Source organism: Pogoniulus pusillus, chromosome 10 (assembly GCF_015220805.1).
Source record: "Pogoniulus pusillus isolate bPogPus1 chromosome 10, bPogPus1.pri, whole genome shotgun sequence".
In the NCBI taxonomy this organism is placed as follows: Eukaryota; Metazoa; Chordata; class Aves; order Piciformes; family Lybiidae; genus Pogoniulus; species Pogoniulus pusillus.
The window spans coordinates 28,192,278-28,206,188 of NC_087273.1; the positions used below are offsets into that span (position 1 = coordinate 28,192,278).

The window sequence follows — 13,911 nt, forward strand, 5'->3', positions numbered from 1 at the left end:
CTATCAGTAAATTCCTGGGCTGATGGCCATTCTCGCCTTTGTTTCCTTTTGGAGCAGTAGTTGAAGAAACAATTTTCTGTTCAAGAACTGCCTCTTATCATCTGCACTGTTGATAATTTTGTGAATCTCTTCTTCCAGAGATTGCATCACACTCCCCAGCTCTGCTCGCTTCTTCTACTCAGCCTGTTATTCCACTGCAGCTGTTCTGCTTGCCTTAGTGCAGCTATACAGTTCTTGCAGGTGACAGATGACAATAATTTAGTACAGATCTGACTTTTATGTTTGGAACAGGTTTAGGAATGTTTGTATACGTTTGGGATCTGTTTTTTCCTCAGTATTTCCCAATTGGATACAAAAAAATCCCTGTTAAAGTCCTTTGTAAATGTCTCTGGAAGAGATTGGCAGCTGGCAGCTGACTGACAGATGTGGGGATTCTTTGGGTGATTTTGTGAATAATTTGAAGAAAAGTAGGCCAGAACATGCTGCATTTTGTTGGTTAGGCTGCTCGCTGACAAAGGTGATAGGTGCACATTCAAACATACTTACTGCTTGACTCGAGGCAGGAGACCAAACCCACCTCTGCTGTCTCATGGTAAGAGTGGTCCAAAATGGGTCTTCCTTTGTAACTGCTGTTGAGTTTGATCTTACTTGAAATATTGAGCCAGAAGAGAAAGGGAGCAAGAGGAAGGATGCTATGTGTGATGGTTTGGGTGTTCCCTGCCCCCCCACACTTTAGAAATCACCCAGACTAGTCTCAGTCGGCTCTGGGAATATAAATGAAGCTATTTATTTACAGCCAGCACAATATACAAGCAGATATTTGCAGTATATACAGTTATAGACAGAAATACACAAGGTAAAAGGTAATACAGAAACACAACTCCCCTCCCAGAAACCTGAGTCCCCAGGAGGGGCTCTCAACCACCCCTGCACCTCCCCCCTGCCCCTCTCAACCTTACCCCAGTCCTAAAGAAGAACAGAGGTTATGAAGCAAAGGTGGGTTAGGCCAAATGGAAAGTGAGGTTAGGGAGTAAGGTGTTGCTCAGCCAGCAGCCCAAGGCAGAGTGTGACAAAATGGTGAGAGTGTTATCTAATGTTTTCATTTCTTCTTCAGCAAGACTCTGAGGGGAGTAGACATCACCATTGTTTCCCTTTCACAGCCTATGATCTAGTTCTTCTCACCAAAACACTATGGAAAGGCTTTGTTAGCTGGAATGCAATGTGCCAATGAATTTTAGTTATTCATGACAAATGGAATTGCATCGGTGGAAGACGTCCGGTGGTCCCTCCCCTCCATGCTAGCTGGTATGCTGGTTAGTGCCTTATCCTGGGAGGTGGAATATGTAACTTCAGTCCACTTTGGGCAGAAAGAACTGAATCTGGGTCCATTGGCCCCTGGTGAATATCTGTACTGCCTGAATATTGAATAAAGAAGGGTTGATGTATACCCACTACATCCTCCAGCACTTTTGTGATTTCAACCCTTCATTTATTTGGCTTTCTTCTGAGTGCCTTTGGGTCAGCTGAGGCGTTCCACTTTCTGTTCCTTATGAAAATAATTTGGTTTAGCTCTTAATTTTAGATGGGGGAAAAAAAAAACAGCAACAAGAAATTGAAAATCACACTTGGCACTTTTTTTTTGTGATACATCTAGTCTATTTGTGACACATTGAGTTAGTGCTGTCCCTTTCCACCTTCCTCACTAAACTGGGCGTTGGGTAGTCCTTCTGCAGAACACTTGGCAAGTTTTCAGTGTGTTTCAGTCATTTTATGGGTCTGAAAGCAATCCTTCAACAGGATGGAGTCTGCTGTTGCTTTAAATATTGAGGTCTGCTCTGGCCTAAAAAATGTGATGTTTTTGTATCTGGAATTATTTTTGTTCTGTTATTCAAGTAGATGTAGAAGTGTTACGTGGAGATGGTAAAAACATCAAAGACTTACTACAAGTTAAGGCAATTTAGAATTAAAACCAAACTTCTAAAAGAGTGCTGAACTATGAAAGATGGAGATGCATTGTTTAGAATCCAGGCAAGAAAAAAGAGCAGGAACCCAGGCAGAGGGTGACCTGCAGGGTAGAAGTGCTCCTGGGCGCACGCCATGGTCTTGCCTTCCTCATTATTCTGGCTACTGGACTGGCTGGAGGAGTTGTGATGCCTTCCTGGCCATTTTCTTTTGGAGTAAACTAGAATATGCTGAGATATAATAAGCACCCAGGCCTGGTAGTTTAATATCATATTCTTGACTAAGAGTGCATAAATGGGAACAAAACTGTAAGAGGACCTTCTGTGCCCTGTAGATTTAGGTAGAGCTACTGCATGTAAGTGCAGGGAAGGAGCAGTGGAAGATAAGTGACAGGCAGCAAACATGCTGGCTTAGAGGTTTGTGTTTTCTTCCTAGGATTTACATTTCCAGATGTTAGTCTCAGAATCGGTGCTTGCTGTGTATCTTACACACACAATTAGTGTGGTTGTGTGTGTGCCACGGAATGGGTGAGTGCAGCTGCTTGTATATGTTCAGGAAGCACTACAGTTGCTGTGCAGGAGATGTACTTGCTGGCTGCTAGATTTTTAACAGTATAGGAAAGTACTGGGAAAGCATCTGAGCTGTGCTTTTTTGGTTGTGGCAGCTTGGTCTGTAACAGTCTCCACTGCTGAAATTAGGTGCTTGCCTCACATGCAGCTGAGATTTGTGCTAGTGGTTCACGTGTGACTGAGTTGGAAGGCAGAAGGGCTCTGCAGCGGGACCTTGACCGCCTGCACAGATGGGCAGAGTCCAATGGGATGGCGTTCAATAGCTCCAAGTGCAGGGTGCTGCACTTTGGCCACAACAACCCCATGCAGAGATACAGGCTGGGGTCGGAGTGGCTGGAGAGCAGCCAGACAGAGAGGGATCTGGGGGTGCTGATTGATACCCACCTGAACATGAGCCAGCAGTGTGCCCAGGTGGCCAAGAGAGCCAGTGGCATCCTGGCCTGCATCAGGAATGGTGTGGTCAGCAGGAGCAGGGAGGTCATTCTGCCCCTGTACTCTGCACTGGTTAGACCACACCTTGAGTCCTGTGTTCAGTTCTGGGCCCCCCAGTTTAGGAGGGACATTGAGATGCTTGAGCATGTCCAGAGAAGGGCGACGAGGCAGGTGAGAGGCCTTGAGCACAGCCCTACAAGGAGAGGCTGAGGGAGCTGGGATTGGTTAGCCTGGAGAAGAGGAGGCTCAGGGGAGACCTTATTGCTGTCTACAACTACCTGAGGGGTGGTTGTGGCCAGGAGGAGGTTGCTCTCTTCTCTCAGGTGGCCAGCACCAGAACGTGAGGACACAGCCTCAGGCTACGCCAGGGGAGATTTAGGCTGGAGGTGAGGAGAAAGTTCTTCCCTGAGAGAGTCATTGGACACTGGAATGGGCTGCCCAGGGAGGTGGTGGAGTCGCCGTCCCTGGAGCTGTTCAAGGCAAGGTTGGATGTGGCACTTGGTGCCATGGTCTGTCCTTGAGCTCTGTGGTAAAGGGTTGGACTTGATGATCTGTGAGGTCTCTTCCAACCCTGATGATACTGTGATACTGTGTGATACTGTGATACATTGTTCTCTCATTTTCCAGGCACAGAACAAGCTCATTAATGATTCTGGAACTTGACTTGATGCAGATTTTCCCTCCTAAACTGTATGATGTTACGTACATTAATTTTGATGTAAAAATACCCCCAAAACCCTGCAGATTTATAACTGATTAAAAAAAGCTTCACAGACTGTCTCAGACAATGACTTGCTTTTGAAGCTGCCATGTGCCACAAAAACGCTAAAATAACATGGATCCAGGTTCTCTCCCAAGTCACCTTTACTGTGACCAAGATACTAGACTTTAGGAAAAGAATTCAGAGTGGGAGAAGTATTCCAGTCCACCTGAATGAGGTGATGAAGTACAGGTTTTTTACTGGTGATATGATTGTCTCGTTGCCCTTCAACATTCTGGATAAGTGATTTCCATTCTCTGTGCTCTGATGGCACAGTATTAAATGAAGAGTTGTAGTAAAATAGCTCATTTTGCTCATTTCAGAAGCCTGAACCTTCAATTAGCTTAATAAAAATCAGACTTACAAAACCAAGCTGTTGATCACTGATGGGTATTACGAAGCCACTTAATAAGAACAGTATGGATTGTTAATTTGGAAATTAGAGAAATTCCCAAACCCTCATTACTCTGCCATTATGAGTCACCTCTACAGAAAGCAATGTCAGAATGGAGACTCAGACATTAAAAAAGTAGCTTAGTTGAGGTCACAGCTGAAGGCAGTGGGATCCTTTAGATTTGCATTTAAGACATGGGCTCCTTTCTGTAATCTCATACAGAGTCACAGAATCACAGAATTAAACAGGTTGGAAAAGACCTCTAGGATCATCCAGTCCAACCTAGCACCTAACCCTCCTAACTAACTAACCCCTGGCACCAAGTGCCTCATGCAGTCTCCTTTTAAATACCTCCAGGGATGGGGACTCCACCACCTCCCTGGGCAGCCCATTCCAAAGCCAATCACTCTTGCTGTGAAGAACTTCCTCCTAAAATCCAGCCTAGACCTCCCCTGGTGCTGCTTGAGGCTGTGTCCCCATGTTCTGTTGCTGGTTGCCTGGCAGAAGAGACCAACCCCACCTGGCTACAGCCTCCCTTCAGGTAGTTGTAGACAGCAATGAGGTCACCCCTGAGCCTCCTCTTCTGAAGTCTGCACCCCCCCAAATAAAATACAAATAATTCTGCAGTTTCCCCATGCTGAAGAATACAGCCATAAAACAGCTCCTGATCCACTCTGTTCAAGCAGTGATTTGTTAAGAGTTTGAGGCAGAACTGGTGAAAGAGAAGTTACAGGCTCAGACTGATGCTCTTCTCTGCCAGTTGTGACTTGCAGCACTCTTTGACCTGCTGGATGTACTTCCACAACTGGTAGTCTGGAGCACAAAAAATTATCCTCAAGCTGTTACATGTAGGTAAAGGTGGTGGATTTCTACACTTCTAACATTTTCTTAGTTTCTACCATGAATTTAAAACATCTATTTCTTGTAGAACCTGCCATGTTGGGGAAGGACTGTTTAGAAAGGCTTGTAGCAACAGGGTGAGAGGCAGTGGTTTTAAACTAGAGCAGAGTAGATTTAGGCTGGACATAAAGACAAAGTTCTTTACAATGAGAGTGGCAGAATAGTGGAATCAGTTGCCCAGGAATGTTGTTGAGGCCCCATTCCTAGAGACATTCAAGATCAGACTTCCGTGTTGCCCTGGACAGCCTGATGGGATGAGATTTAACAAGGCCAAGGGCAGGGTTCTGCACTTTGGCCACAACAACCCCAAGCAGCGCTATAAGCTGGGGACTGAGTGGCTGGAGAGCAGCCAGGAGGAAAGGGACCTGGGGGTACTGATAGATAGTAAGCTGAAGATGAGGCAGCAGTGTGCCCAGGTGGCCAAGAGAGCCAATGGCATCCTGGCCTGCATCAGGAACAGTGTGGCCAGTAGGACAAGGGAGGTTATTCTTGCCCTGTACTCAGCACTGGTCAGGCCACACCTTGAGTCCTGTGTCCAGTTCTGGGCTCCTCAATTCCAGAAAGATGTTGAGGTGCTGGAACGTGTCCAGAGAAGGGCAACAAAGCTGGTGAGGGGCCTGGAACACAAATCCTATGAGGAGAGGTTGAGGGAGCTGGGCCTGTTTAGCCTGGAGAAGAGGAGGCTCAGGGGTGATCTTATTGCTGTCTACAACTACCTGAAAGGGCATTGTAGCCAGGTGGGGGGTAGCCTCTTCTCCCAGGCAACCAGCAATAGAACAAGGGGACACAGTCTCAAGTTGTGCCAGGGTATGTATAGGCTGGATGTTAGGAGGAAGTTCTTCCCAGAGAGAGTGATTGCCATTGGAATGGGCTGCCCAGGGAGGTGGTGGAGGCACCGTCCCTGGAGGTGTTCAAGAAAAGCCTGGATGAGGCACTTAGTGCCATGGTCTAGTTGACTGGCTAGGGCTGGGTGCTAGGTTGGCCTGGATGATCTTGGAGGTCTCTTCCAACCTGGTTGATTCTATGATTCTATGTAGTTGGAGGTGTCACTGCTCACTGCAGGGTGCTTGGTCAAGATGACTTTAGAAGGTCTATTCCAACCTGAATCAGCCTGTGAGTCTGTGTTCTCCCTGTAAAAAGAACTGTGTTGACCCACCAAAGAAGATTAACTTTGGCAGGTTTATATGAATGTGACTAGGAATAAGCTTTTACAGGAGTTTTTTTCCCTGCAGTGCTTTCTGTGAACAAATAGAGGGATTTTCTTCAAGTTTAAAACTTCATAATAGCCAGAAAGTCTGAAAAAAAACCCAACCCAGTCATCTTGGTGATCTTGCCCTTTCAGTCTTAACAAAAAAAGGTGTCATTCAGGACTCCAAGTGAGATAGAACTCCTATGATTTAGCTGAAGTGGTCTCCATGTTCAGAATACCTCATTTTTTGTTAAAGCTATTGTCAGTTCCCTACAATCCTGGCACAATATTACAGTATCACACAGTATCACAGTATCACCAAGGTTGGAAGAGACCTCACAGATATTGCTCAGCTAGCAGTGAGACAGCTGAAAAGGGCAATGGGAGCCATTGGTCTAAATTCTGCCCAGTTTTACAATCACATCCTACAGTGATGTTTAGTGTCTTCAGCAATGATGTAGGCAGTGGAATCAAGGGCACTTGGTAAGTTTGCAGATGACACTAAACTGAACAGTGCAGTCAATATGCCAGAGGGATGGGTTGTCATTCAGAGGGAGAAGTGGGTCCAGGTGAACCTCATGAGGTTCAACAAGACCATGTGCAAGGCCCTGCACCTGGATTGGGGTGACCTTTGTTGTCATTATAGGCTGGGGGACAATGTGATGGGGAGCAGCTCTGCAGAAAAGGACTTGGTGGTACACACGGATGAAGAGCTGGACGTGAGCTAACAATGTACACATACAGTCCAGGAGGCCAATTGCATCTTGAGCTGCACTGAAAGAAGTGTGGCCAGCAGATAGAGAGAGGGGATTCTGCCACTTTGCTGTGATGAGACCTCACCTGGCATACCACGTTCAGCTGTGGGGCCCCCAACACAAGGCAGTGTGGACCTGATGGAATAGGTCCAGAAGAGGGCCACAAAAGTGATCAGAGGGCTGAAGCAGCTCTCCTACAAAGACAGGCTGAGTTGGAAGAGAGTGCTCTGGGAAGACCTTATAGCAGCCTTCCAATGCCTGAAGGGGGCTTGCAAGGAAGCTGAGAAGGGACTGTTTGATAAAATCATAGAAAGGTTTTGGTTGGAAAGGACATTGAAGATCATCTGATTCCAAACTCCTGACATGGGCAGGAACACCTTCCACTAGACCAGGTTGCTCAAGGCCTCATCCAGCCTGGTCTTGAACACCTCCAGGGAAAGCATCCATGACCTCCCTGGGTAACCTGTTCCAGTGCCTCACCGCCCTCACTGTAAAGCATTTCTTTCTATTGCCCAGCCTAAATCCATTCTTTGCAAGCTTCAATCCATTCCTTCTCATCCTATCACTACAAGCCTTTGTAAAAAGTACCTTCCCAGCTTTCTTGTAGGCTCCCTTCAAGTACTGGAAGGCCTCTATAAGGTGCTCCTAGAGCCTTCTTTTCTCCAGGCTGAACAGCCTCAGCTCCCATGGAGAGGTGCTCCAGCCCACTGAGCATCTTTGTGACCCTACTCTGGACCTGCTTCTAGCAGTTTGATGTCCTTCTTATGCTTGGGAAGCCAGAACTGGGCACAGTACTCCAGATGGAGTCTCAGCAGAGCAGAGCAGGGGGGATAATCGGCTCCCTCATCCTGCTGGTCACACGTCTTTTGATGCAGACCAGGGTACAGTTGCCTTCTGGGCTGCAGGCACACATTGCTGGCTCATGTTGATTTTTGTTTTGGTCAGCTGACACCCTTATGTCCCTCTCCTCAAACCTGCTCTCAAGTCACTCCTTTCCCAGCCTGTATTTGTGCCTGGGATTACCCTGACCCAGGTCTAGGACCTTGCACTTGTCCTTAGGCTTGAGCCCACCTCTCAAACCCATCCAGCTCCTTCTAGATGGCATCCCTTCCCTCCAGTGTCAAGTGGGCCACACAGCTTGGTGTCATCTGCAAACTTGCTGAGTGTGCACTCAATCCCCATTGCCCATATCTCTGGGAAAGATGTAACTGGCACTGGTCCCAGTACCAACCCCCGAGGGATGCCACATGTCCCTGGTCTTCATTTGGACATTTAGCTGTTGACTGCAAGTCTGAGTGCAGCAATCCTACCAATTCTTTATCCAGTGAGTGGTCCACCCCTCAAATCCAATGTGGTGACCAGGATGTCATGGGGGACCGTGTTGAATGCTTTACACAAGTGCAGGTAGATTACACTGGTTGCTCTTTCCTTATCCACTGATGCTGTGCCTCCATTTATGACTTATCATAAAAAGCCACCAAGGTTGTCAGGCAAAATTTGCCTTTGGTGAGGCTGTGTTGGTTACCACAAATCACCTCTTCATTTTCCATATGCCTTAGCAAAGGACACATTTATAGGGCCATGTAGTACTAGGATCACAGTATCACCAAGGTTGGACGAGACCTCACAGATCATCAAGTCCAACCCTTTACCACAGAGCTCAAGGCTACACCATGGCACCAAGTGCCACGTCCAATCCTGCCTTGAACAGCTCCAGGGACGGCGACTCCACCACCTCCCTGGGCAGCCCATTCCAGTGTCCAATGACTCTCTCAGTGAAGAACTTTCTCCTCACCTCCAGCCTAAATTTCCCCTGGTGTAGCTTGAGGCTGTGTCCTCTTGTTCTGGTGCTGGCCACCTGAGAGAAGAGAGCAACTTCCCCCTGTCTAGAACCACCCTTCAGGTAGTTGTAGACAGCAATAAGGTCTCCCCTGAGCCTCCTCTTCTCCAGGCTAAACAATCCCAGCTCCCTCAGCCTCTCCTCGTAGGGCTTGTGCTCAAGGTCCCTCACCAGGATAAAGAGCAATAGTCTTAAACTAGCGCAGGGAAGAAGTTCTTTCTTTACTATGAGGATGGTAGAACACCAGAACAGGTTGCCTAGGGCAGTGGTCAAGGCCCTGTCCCTGGAGACATTCAAAGTCACACCGGATGGGGCTCCTGTTGGCGATATCACTGCTTAATGCAGGGGGAGCTGGACTAAATGACCTTAAAAGGTCTCTTCCAAGCCAGTGCATTCTATGATTACTGGAAGATGTTTTTGGCTCACTGCAAATGGGAAGAGTGATTTGTAAAGAAAAGCTTCTTGAAGACAATTTTTTTTTGGTCAAAGGTATTGATAACAAAGATAATTTGTGTTCAGCTGGGAGTAGTCCTTATTCATAAGGCTTTTTCTGGTAGTATCCAGGCATGATGCAATCACTTTTGAAGGAGAATCTCATTTCTTTTGACCTCCCAGTTTCCATCTTTAGTAAATGAACACTTATGAGCTGTTGTCTCCATGTCCCTCCAAATAAAAGCCTTTGTTCCTCTTGCTCCAAGGAGTCATAGAATCATAGAATCAACCAGGTTGGAAGAGACCTCCAAGATCATCCAGGCCAACCTAGCACCCAGCCCTGTCCAGTCAACTAGACCATGGCACCAAGTGCCTCATCCAGGCTTTTCTTGAGCACCTCCAGGGACAGTGCCTCCACCACCTCCCTGGGCAGCCCATTCCAATGCCAATCACTCTCTCTGTCAAGAACTTCCTCCTAACATCCGGCCTAGACCTGCCCTGGCACAACTTGAGACTGTCCCCCCTTGTTCTATTGCTGGTTGCTTGGGAGAAGAGACCACCCCCCAGCTGGCTACAACCTCCCTTCAGGTAGTTGTAGACAGCAATGAGGTCAGTCCTTCCTTTCTCTGATACTGCCGGCAAATGGCAGCTGTGTTGTTGGCTTTGTGATATAGTTAAGCCTTTGGAAGGATGTGTTGAAAACCATCACCATGTGTTACATACACCATCAAAGAGCTAACAAATGGTAGTGACTTTTCAAGCCAACTTTTCAGAGACAAATCAGCATCATAGAAGAGGCAGATTCTGTCTAATCAATCAACAAGGGTAAGACTTTTAAGTGTCCTACTATGCCCATAACATTAATTTTTTACTCTTTTTGTTCAGGGTTTATTTGTGTGCCGAAGGAAAATACACTTTTGATAGCAAAGATGTAATAGCAGTTAGACAGATGGCACCTCATGATTTCAGGCTTTTAAGCTAAGGAAATAACATGCTTGCAATACATATAGCTATGTTAATTATTATTAAAATAATTTGTTTTGAATTTCTAATCCCTCTGAAATTTAATAGCTAAAATACCTTGTGATGAACGTCTAGCAGATTGCATTGGGTAATTAATAAATTGATATACAGTGTGTGCTTTTTAGCAGGCTGCCATCTGTTCCTTCCCCTCACTGGGGACAACACTTACCCAGTAATTGTCACACAGTCAGGGTGGTATAAACAGACACAGTTTAGAGGCTCGAATATTTTTTATTTTAATTTGTAGTAATGCTACTGATTTGTTTTAATGCATTTTAATATGGCTGCAGAAGCTTGCTGGTGATTAACACCCTGCATAGGAGGTAGCATCACATCTTTTAGCAGATTGCTCTAATGGTGTGTGACTTGGAAAGATTCAAGTGATGTTTCCATCATGTGGCTTGTCACTGAGTATCACTTTAGCTTCAAATAGCCCTATTTATTTCTGTGGAGATCCTGTTCCCTGTAGGTTAAACAGACACTGAACTAGAACTTCCAAGAATTACTCTGCTTTCACCAACAAGGCAGAGGCAAAGGGACTGAATGTGCAGGCCTTCTGTTGGTGAAAGCTTATTGTAAGCAGGGTTTGCAGGGGAGGCTTGCTCTGAAGGATACTGGAGCTAGGGGTGCAGATAGATGGATTCTTCTTGCCTCTTGTGCAGGTTGACAGCAAATAAGGGCAGATTCATCTCATGTAGCCCAAGCAGGAGCAGCAGAGCAGTGTTTGGTGCGTTTGTGAAACTATGGGACACCTTCCTAGGCATCTGATGACTTTCTTGTCATTTCCATTTTCCACCATCATCTAGTCATGTGTAATTTCCCTGGGGATTCCTCTGAAGTTGTCATGCCTTCCTCTGGAGAAAATGGAGTTAGCTGCATTTAAAGCAAGGCAACGGAGTGAACGAGAAATCAAGTTCTCCAGCCAGAGGGTCCTGCAATGTGAAAGCTGACCCAGCTCTCACAGTATGCCAACTTGTCCATGTTTATCCAGTGTCATAGAACTGTAGAATCATAGAATGGTTTAGGTTGGAAGTGACCTTAAAGATCATCTAGTTCCAACCCCCTGCCATAGGCAGGGACACCTCCCTTGAATATTTCCCTGGGTAACCTGTGCCAGTGTCTCACCACTCTCACTGGAAAGAACTTCTTCCTAATATCTAGTTTAAATCTCCCCCTCTGCCAGTTTAAACCCATTACCCCTCATCCTGTCAACACAAGACCTTGTAAATAGTCCCTTCTCAGCCCTCCTGTAGGTCCCCTTCAGATGCTGGAAGGCCACTCCAAGGTCTCCTCAAAGCCTTCTCTTCTCCAGGCTGCAGAGCCCCAACTCACATAGCCTGTCCTCATAGCAGAGCTGCTCCAGCCCTCTGAGCATCTTCGTGGCCTTCTCTGTGCTCGCTCCAACAGTTCCATGTCATTCTTGTGTTGGAGGCTCCAGAACTGCACACAGTACTCCAGGTGGAGTCTCAGGAGAGCAGAGTAAAGGGGCAGAATCTCCTCCCTTTCCCTGCTGGCCATGCTGCTCCTGCTGCAGCCCAGCACATGGTTGCTGTCTGGGCTCTGCAAGCACACTGCTGGCTCATGTTGACCTTTTCATCATGTGCAGAGAAGCAAAGCAGAAATTATAGTTGTCAGATATGTAAAACACCTAAACATGTAACAAGGGTAGAGGTGGTAGGGAGTCTTCCAGTGCACATCTTCCAGTCTTTTGCTTAAAAGAACACACATTATCATTATCACAACCAGTCTTGGCTGGGATGTGATTAGAGTGTCAAACTCTGAACTCCCCTCCTCCAGGCTCCTCAATCATAAATAGACCAGGCAGCCTTGTGTTAAATCTGTAATGCCTCTTCTTGCAGAATCAGACTTCAAAGGCTGGCATGTGTTTACAGCTGCAGTATGTGGTCTATATCATGCAGGGAAAGTATCTTTCAGGCAGGTATAGATTTCTGCCTGCACCAAGCCAGGCTTTGCTTCTGAGCCAACTGGGTCGCTGGGTAAGAGAACAGGACCTTCCACACAGGTAAATTTTGCTTTTGTGTACGACCCAACAGCGTGGTCAGGATAATTCAAGACACCACTTGCCAGAAATCTGGGAGGATATCTAAGAGCAGTTGTTGCAGTAGCTTCAAATATGTACCTACAGTGCAATGAGCAAGTTTGCAGCTTCACTTCAAATTACAGGGATAATTTCCACTTTAACTGTGTCATTGAAGTTGCCCTAAAAATTAATGGAAGAGAAGATAAGTCACTAAACTGTTCTGTGAACTGCATCCTGTAATGTGTGATCCTGTGACTGGGGTATTTTGAGAGGAATTTCCAGTGCTAGCTGTACTGAGGGAACCACAGTCTGGTCACAGAGGGGGATCTTCTGTACTTCAGGATGCAGAAGAGGACTCAGACTCCCCTGTTTTTCAAAAATCTTTTTGAGGTTAGCTGCTCTTAGGAGTTGCAGCAAAAATCACTGTACTCCCAAAACAGTTAGGAAATGGTTTTCAGAGAGGCTTTCCCAGACGAGGAAATCTTTATTCTATCAGTCTATGTCTACTGAATGGTTGCAGCTGTCCACAAGCTCCCCCTACTCCCCCTGCTTCACTGTGAACAGTGATAAATCCACATGTACAGTGGAGCTCCCTCTCCTTGCCTTGAGGCTGACTAAACTTCACCTTGACACAAACTGATGCTTTTGCTTCAAGCCTGATTGAAAGCCCTCAGCAGAAACACAGCTGGTTTACCATTGTAGGAACACACAAATGAGTTGCTCAGGGAAGCAATTCACCGCTGACCAATTCCTCTAGAGCTGCTGTCCATTTACAGGTTCCTACCCTGCAACTCCTGAGATGTAGTTGGCCATCTTCTGCAGAGGATAATGACTCAAGAAGTGTTAGGGAGCACTGCAGCTGAGTGAGACAACTGGGAGTCACCAATCCCATCGTTGTGCCTCATTTCTTTTGAAGGACAGTGCGTTAATGAGGTGCTGCCCTGAAACACGAAAGGATGCTGAAAAGAGAGGGAAAATGAGCTTTCACTCCATATGAAATTAAGATGTCAAAGAACAAAATTAATCAAGATACCAGTGAAAGTAAGGAGAAGGCATTCTGTAATCATCTATACATCAACATTAGAAGCCTGCATAATAAACAAGAGGAGCTTGAACTGCTTGTTTGGAAGTATATTTTGATGTAATTGATACTGCTGAAACCTGCTGGGAGGATCTGATTGATTGGAATATTAAAATTAATGGCTATAACCTATTTAGGAACAATCAAACGTGTAGGAGAAAGGAGAAGGGAGAGGCAATCTGTCAAGGGGTGCATTGCCTATTTGGAGACACTGCACCAGAGAAACTTGCTCTCAAATAATGGGTTAACTTAATTTAACAGCACACAAGTAGGGTACTGAAAATGTCTGCTACCAAGTCCTGTACTCAGCACTGGTCAGGCCACACCTTGAGTACTGTGTCCAGTTCTGGGCCCCTCAATTCAAGAAAGATGTTGAGGTGCTGGAACATGTCCAAAGAAGGGCAACAACGCTGGTGAGGGGCCTGGAACACAAACCCTATGAGGAGAGGCTGAGGGAGCTGGGAGTGTTTAGCCTGGAGAAGAGGAGGCTCAAGGGTGACCTCATTGCTGTCTACAACTACCTGAAGGGAGGT

The 13,911-nt window shown here is 46.4% G+C and overlaps 1 protein-coding gene across 2 annotated transcripts in view; it reads left to right on the forward strand.

The window, feature by feature from the left end:
* The window catches only part of TMEFF1 (transmembrane protein with EGF like and two follistatin like domains 1), a 175,358-nt gene that overhangs the window by 117,724 nt on the left and 43,723 nt on the right, over positions 1-13,911 (forward strand). The gene's annotated exons all lie outside the window — the stretch shown is intronic.